The following is a 6,972-nucleotide window of genomic DNA, read 5'->3' as shown; positions in this document are numbered from 1 at the left end:
TCCCCGTCCCAGGACGGACCCCCACGGCAACCCGCGGCGGCCGCTCCCTCGGGCGCCCTGGCCGGGCTGTCCTCGCCGTCTGCGGAAGGGAGGCTCTTGCAACTTACAGTAAAACCAGCGGTGATTGCTGCCCTGTGAAATTCTGAGCCTGGAAGGGCTAGACTCATTTTTTAAATGGGAATAACTAATAACCTAATGGCCGGTAGGGGCATCCTCCAGGACACCCCATAAGGCAGAGGGGACCTTCTGGCCAGCCGGGTGCTTCTTGCCCGTGGTTGGGAGAGCCACGGGCAGCCAGAGATCGTGGATTTCGCAGGGTGTGGAATGCAGGGAACCGGAGTGGGGGCCTCCAGCCTGAACACACTCCCTTTTCCTCTCCCTCAAAATCCAACCACAGAGTCAGATCACCCTTCTCAGTGTGTTTCAAACTGCTACTCACCTGTTAGTGGGTCTTAAATCAATTCCCTCCTCCGCCTAAGGTCTTTGCTTCATTTGAGAGAAGAATCTGGGGAGGCGGGTGACACCTGATGGAGGCCCTGGAAATGAGCTGCAGGGGGAGTGTGGGATCGCCTTGTGTCTGGGGCTTCCACTTACTCTGAACTGTCACATTAGCTGACGAAAGTTGTTTGCAGAACTTGCTAACATTTTTAGCTGCTTGATTCTTACCACTTTTATTTTATTTTGTTTTGTTTTTTTGAGGAAGATTAGCCCTGAGCTAACATCTGCCAATCCTCCTCTTTTTGCTGACCCTGAGTTAACATCCACGCCTATCTTCCTCCACTTTATGTGTGGGACGCCTGCCACAGCATGGCTTGCCAAGCAGTGCCATGTCCACACCCGGGATCCAAACCGGCAAACCCCTGGCCAACCGAAGTAGAACATGTGAACTTAACGGCTGCACCACCAGGCCGGCCCCGATTCTTACCACTTTTATGGAGCCACCTCTCCCCCCATACTTGGTCAAAGTAGAACAGTTCGTATATTCTCTCTGCTGGGAAGGCCTTGTCCCTCTTTGGAATTCAGTCGAGAACTTTATGCCCACCAGGTCCTGTGCCTGCTGCTATCATCCTGTCTGGGACACTTATTCTGGCAGAGTCTGGCTCAGTCATCTTTGTATTGTCAGAGCCAAGGACAATTCGGGGTATTGAGCCAACACTTACTAAATGTGTGCTTCATGAAAGACAATAAATAAATCCATGGGTCTTAAATAAGAGTGCACATTTGAAATTCCCTACGAGCTTACTCAAAGTCCACACATCTGAGGCGTTCCACCACAGAATTGGAAGCTCCCCCTGGTGTGGTTGGAGATTTTAATTCCCAGGTGATCTTAATTTTAAGACCCCCCTAGAATAAATGATCAACATGGAGACAAATTAAATGATGCCTCCAAGAGCAATAACTAGAGTGCAGGGTCCCAAGTGGCTGCCGTGGCCCACCTGCCTGTCACAGTTCAAAGCATATTATATTCACAGTCCTTGTCATATCTGAAATGAAAAATGCTCATGATACTCAGCCCCAGAATTGGAAAATTAATTGACAGGTTTTTTCGTTTTTTTTTTTTTTGCTTTATCTCCCCAAACCACCCCCGTACATAGTTGTATATCTTAGTTGCAGATCCTTCTAGTTGTGGGATGTGGGACACCGTCTCAACGTGGCCTGACGAGGGGTGCCATGTCCACACCCAGGATCTGAACCCTGGGCCGCCGCAGTGGAGCGCGCTAACTTAACCACTCGGCCATGGAGCCAGCCCCTAACTGACAGTTTTGACTTGGTGACACCACCTCCAGCAGCGAGGTAAGCGAGGAGTCCAGGAAAACGTAGGGAGGCACCAGCTCCCAGGGGCCCCACGGCAGAGCCAGCGCTCCTCACATTTCCGCCCAGCCCTCACCTGGAAGCTCTGTCGCCCCTCGATTCAGGCCAGAGGAGCCTCTCTGCTGGGCTCCTCTAGCATCTCCCCAACACAGTGAGCCGTCTGCAAGGCCGAGGGGACTTGCCTCTGCGTTCCAGGTCTTGTCTATGTGCCCCGCCCTTAGCGGCCCAAACAGGCCTGCTTCCCTGCGGCGGTCTCACCCCCAGTGCTCGCCAACCCCACCCCCACCCCCATCTTGGGCAGGGTGGACCACTTGGAGGTGCAGGTGAGACGTCCACCCTGAACACACAAGGCCCCATGTGCACAGTGGAGCTGCAAGGACAAAGATAAGAGGGTCAGGTCGAGGGCTGGGGCCTGCTCTCCAATTCTGTCACATTCCAGCAGAGAATTATGAGCATCATGTTGGAAAATTCTAAGTTCAAACTTGGCCTTCAGAGCATCATAAAGGTACATATTTGTCAAAGTGGGAAATTAGAGCATATTGCAAATATTGCATGATAACTTTTAAATACAGTCCTATGATACATGGGCCTCCATCTGTACACTTACCCTGGGCCCTGCAGGTGTCAGGGGCAGCCCTGAAAGGTCACCTTCTGTCTGCATGATCACTGCACGGCCGCCTGGCTGAAGAAACAGCAAGTTCACGACATGCCTGCGTGTGGGTTATCTCGTCTAATTCTTACAACCACCCTAGACATTAGCTGCTGTGTGAACCTGTGTCACAGATCGGGGGCGTGAGTGCAGACAGGTGAGGCATGGGTCTGTCACAGAGCACATGAGGGACAGAGGCAGGCCCTGACCATGGTAGTCCGACCAGGTGGCGCTTGGCCCTGCATTTCCCTGTTTCCCAGCACGCTGCGCACTGTGCGCAGCCCACCACCACAGTGCAGATGCTCCCGGGCCCCCTGGATAAGTGTTCCTCTCATGTCCATCTGGCCTGTGAGCATGTTGTTCTGGCTGGTCAAATATATTTCTTTAATACTATATATGAAATATCACTTTTCAAAAGAATTAGAACCCAAGAAAATATCCTTACCTAGACTGCGCTCAACCCAGGCTAGCGTCTAACAGTCTACAGGCCACCTGTATACCTTTGATTCTTCCAGGTGTGACCAGGATCCGTCAGCTGGACGGGACTGAGAGTATAATGGGGTCACAGCTACATCCAGGCACCGCTGACGTTGGCCCCAGGCGCCCATTTGCCAGAGGAGCAGGACCTTAGCTCCGCTTTGCCAGAGGCCTGCCAGAGAGAAAGCTTCGACAATGCTGTGCTGGAGGTGCTGGAGGGCAAAGGAGCTTAACCCGAGAGTTAACCTGGAGCTTCGGCTGGTGGCGACTCCTCCATCCTTGGTTGTGGCTGTGCAGCCAGAGCCTGCTCACCCTGGTGACAGGAGAGCCGCAGTTTGTCACAGTCCTTGAAGGCCAGGTGGCAATGCCCAGAGAGAGGAACACCCCTCCCACCTCCCACAGCACCAGTCTCCATTCCCATGGCAGCACTGGCCCTCCTGGCACGCCGACAGTGGGATAGTCATTCCCTTCTGAAGAACCCATCCTCTATCTGCCAAGAGTCACATCACATGAAAGCACAATGGTCCGATGTCATTACCTTTGTCAAAATCTGGAGTTTTACTTGAAAATAAGACCATGGGTGGCCATCACTAGCCCAGTTTCAGAGCCTGACATGGCCCCTTGTGGTCCTTCCCCGGGGGCTTCTTGGCATTTGGAGAGGAGAGGATGGGACCCTGACTCTTTGGTCACAGCAACACAGAAAAGGGGCGGGAGGAGCAAGCACGTGATCCCTGTCTCCTATGTCCTGAGGGGGTTTCAACACCAGTGTCCAGACCTCGGCAGTGACCCCGGAGTCCTTGCTGCAGATGACTGACTGTGGAGGAAACAGAAGAGGGCAGTGGAGGAGAAGGGAAATGTGATCAAAGGCACAGGAGAAGACGGAGGGCTCGGGGGCCAGACAGCAAGCAGACGGGAGGGCGTGAGAGTATCAAGGCCATGGACTGAGAACTCCATTATCCCCTCAGACTCAGCCAAGAGGGCCCTGCTTGTGGGCTGCATCCCTCCCAAAGGGCTGCTGGGATGTCCCCACTAGGGGTCCACTCCCCTGCTTCAGCACCCAGGACCTCAGGACTCCCTGCCCAAACATCCTGGAACCTGCTTCCAGGGCCCCCTCCTCTCACAGGTGACTGCGACACTGATGTGCACCAACGGGTGGCCCAGGGACGGCTCTGTAAGGGCGAGGGAGGACAAGATTGGGCTGAGCACTGGGGTGTCCACAGGCATGCCTGGGAGATCCTTCCCAGGTGAGACGAAGTTGGAGGCGAGAAGAAAGGGAGGCGAGCTGATGCTGGGGCTGGAGGCTGGTGGCCAGCCCTCCTCTCACCGCCACTCCTGATGCAAATCCCCAAGGAGTCTGGGAATCCTACGCTGGACCCTGGCTTTCCAGGTACAAAGGTGTGGTCAGCCCTCCACGTCCACAGGTTCTGCACCCGCGGATTCAACCAATCCTGGATGGAAAGGCCTCCCATGGTTGTGTCTGTACTGAACATGTAGAACTTTTTTCTCGTCATTATTCCCTAAACAAATATATTTGCACAGCATTTACATTGTATTATGTATTATAAGTAATGTAGAGATGATTTCAAGCATATGGGAGGATGTGCCTAGGTTACACGCAAATACCACACCGTTTTATATAAGGGACTTTAGCATCCACGGATTTTGGTAGCTGAAGGGGGTCCTGGAAACAATCCCGATATCGAGGGATGACTGTCTGTCTTTAAGGTGGGAGGACAGAATGCCCTCTCCATGACTTATGTAAGCTTCATTTGTAATTTCTATAACTTTAGACATATGTGTACGCTTGCTCCAGCCCCGTCAATATTAGGGACCCGCCTCAGACTCATGGTGGAATCCTTTCACCCCCACTTGCCAGCAAGGTGATGGCTGCTCTGAGCCTCCATTTCCTCATCAGCAATAGCACCTGCCCTGGAGGGTTGATGTGATGATTTCCTAAGTTCTGTACAAAAGCATCCAGCCATGAGCCTTAATCACCTTAGTTACCTCCTCCCCTCATGGTGAGGATGCTAGGCTGGGGTGCGTGTCAAAGGGAGTGTCCATTAGAAACGCCAATAAATCAACTTTCCCCCCATCAAATCCAGATAACAGTGGTGTCCCTGAAGCCACACTGACACCTCCTTTCTGTTTCCATCAAATACCTGGGACTCAAATTTCCACCCAAGAACTGGCATTGAAAAGGTGGCTATTTCAGCAAACTACTGAAGCTTCTAAAGGAGACACTTTTCTTTAAACTACTTAGCGACTTGATTCCACAGGGACTGAGTGACTTGAGCTGAAGACAGGCTCTTTTGGGAACCATACGCCCTCCACTTGCCTGGCCCCTGCTCTAGACTCAGCATCAGCAGATGCTTAAAGGGAGCGTTTCCAGGGCCGGCCCAGTGGTGCAGTGGTTAAGTTCCCATGCTCTGCTTTGGCAGCCCTGAGTTGGCCGGTTTGGATCCCGGGTGCAGACTTACGAACCGCTTGGCAAGCCATCCTGTGGCAGGCGTCCCACCTGTAAAGTAGAGGAAGATGGGTAGGGATGTCAGCTCAGGGCCAGTCTTCCTCAGCAAAAAGAGGAGGATTGGCAGCAGATGTTAGCTCAGGGCTAATCTTCCTAAAAAAAAAAGGGAACATTTCCTTGGAGTCAATAACTAAATTGAGCAATGGCAACATTAGAGTGCTGAACACTCAGAAGAGCTTGGCTGGGTCATCTCAGGCTCAGAGTCTGATGGGGAGCAGAGGTGAGGCTGTGGTCCCTTCACCTGCCTCCCTGGTAGTGTCCCGTGTGTAAAGAGAGATGTGGGGACCTACAAGAAGGCAGAGAAGCAGCATTGCAGGGGAGTGCGAGGGGATAGGGGCAGGGATCCAAAGTTTCAAGAAATTAATCCCTAAAATTAGAAACATTTGAAAAACTCCAAAAGAAATTTTCTGAAAAAGTTCTCTACCTCTTTCTAACCACACACATACACATTAGGATTTTCCCAAAGCTTTAACATCTCTAAAAAGAAACTGCTGGTGCAAATTACAGAACATAGTTGCTTCCTCATTGTGCAGCATTTCCATTGGCCTGGGAGGGGAAGCAGCCCGGGGTTTCCAGAAGCTCCCTACCTAAAGTGTTCACTTGAGGAAACTCTTGCAAAAGTCTTTGGTGGATGCACATTCAGACCGAAGGGGCCCGCAGAACCAGGGCCCCGAGGGCAAGCCTTTTATTTTACAGATGAGTAAACTGAAGGCCTGAGAATCCAAGGGAGTTCACACAGAGCTAATTGGAAACAGGCCTGGAATTGAGATCCCAGTCACCCTGACTCACCATGCAGTGGTCATTCCTTCCCCCAACAAGACCAGCCTGGGAGAGGGGCTATTGTTCCCTGAGGACCTAATTCACTCCCAGAAGCACCCTTGATTTACACCTGGCCTGCATTAGGCATTTGCTGCAAGAGTACAGGTGCGAGTGAGCCTAGCCAGCGCAGTTGCCCTAGGAGTGGAATGGGGGGAGGGGCACGCCTGTGGGAAGGCTGGCCGCAGCAGGGCCCAGGCTGTGTGAGGAAAGCAGTCCCTGGCCAGGAGTGAGGGCAGCTGAGCAGAGAGGGTAGGGGGCCCGAATGCCCATCAGCTAACAAGTGAGGACTTTGTTTACCACCTGGAGGGGCTGAGGGGACCAGGTTCCCAGGAGGAGCTGGGAAATGGGAGGTTGGGGTTCAAAAAGAGGTCAGAGCTGCAGAGAGACATTTGGGAACCATTTTACAAAATAAGTATGGAGCCATGCTTTGCATAACAGAATTGTTTCCAGGTCCCCAGGGTGGACTTAGTTCCTTCTGCAGGGCCTCCGTCTGTGTTTCGTGGCAGGTGGCCCCTGCCCCTGAGGAGAGAAGATGAGCTCTGTATGATTAAACCTTCCTTCTAGTCCCCTCCAGCATCGCACCTACCCCAGCAAAGAACACCTACATCCACACCTCCCCTCGACCAGCAAAGGGAGTCCCCGACCTAGGAGCCCAGCCCTCTGCGCCCTCCCGGGGCCAAGGCGCTTTTCA

The 6,972-nt window shown here is 52.8% G+C and overlaps 1 long non-coding RNA gene across 1 annotated transcript; it reads right to left on the bottom strand.

Moving 5' to 3' along the window:
• Positions 1–440: 440 nt before the first annotated feature.
• LOC139084804 (uncharacterized) lies at positions 441–4,272 on the bottom strand. The gene is made up of 5 exons (XR_011542568.1): positions 3,477–4,272; positions 3,185–3,251; positions 2,962–3,110; positions 2,420–2,494; positions 441–547 (listed from the first exon to the last, which is right to left on the bottom strand). It is a non-coding gene; the product is annotated as an uncharacterized lncRNA (long non-coding RNA).
• Between the last annotated feature and the right edge of the window lie 2,700 nt (positions 4,273–6,972).

The sequence above is a fragment of the Equus przewalskii genome, chromosome 7 (genome assembly GCF_037783145.1).
Source record: "Equus przewalskii isolate Varuska chromosome 7, EquPr2, whole genome shotgun sequence".
Classification (NCBI taxonomy): Eukaryota; Metazoa; Chordata; class Mammalia; order Perissodactyla; family Equidae; genus Equus; species Equus przewalskii.
Note: the sequence above shows the minus strand (reverse complement) of the source record. Positions and strands in the feature narration are given on the sequence as shown.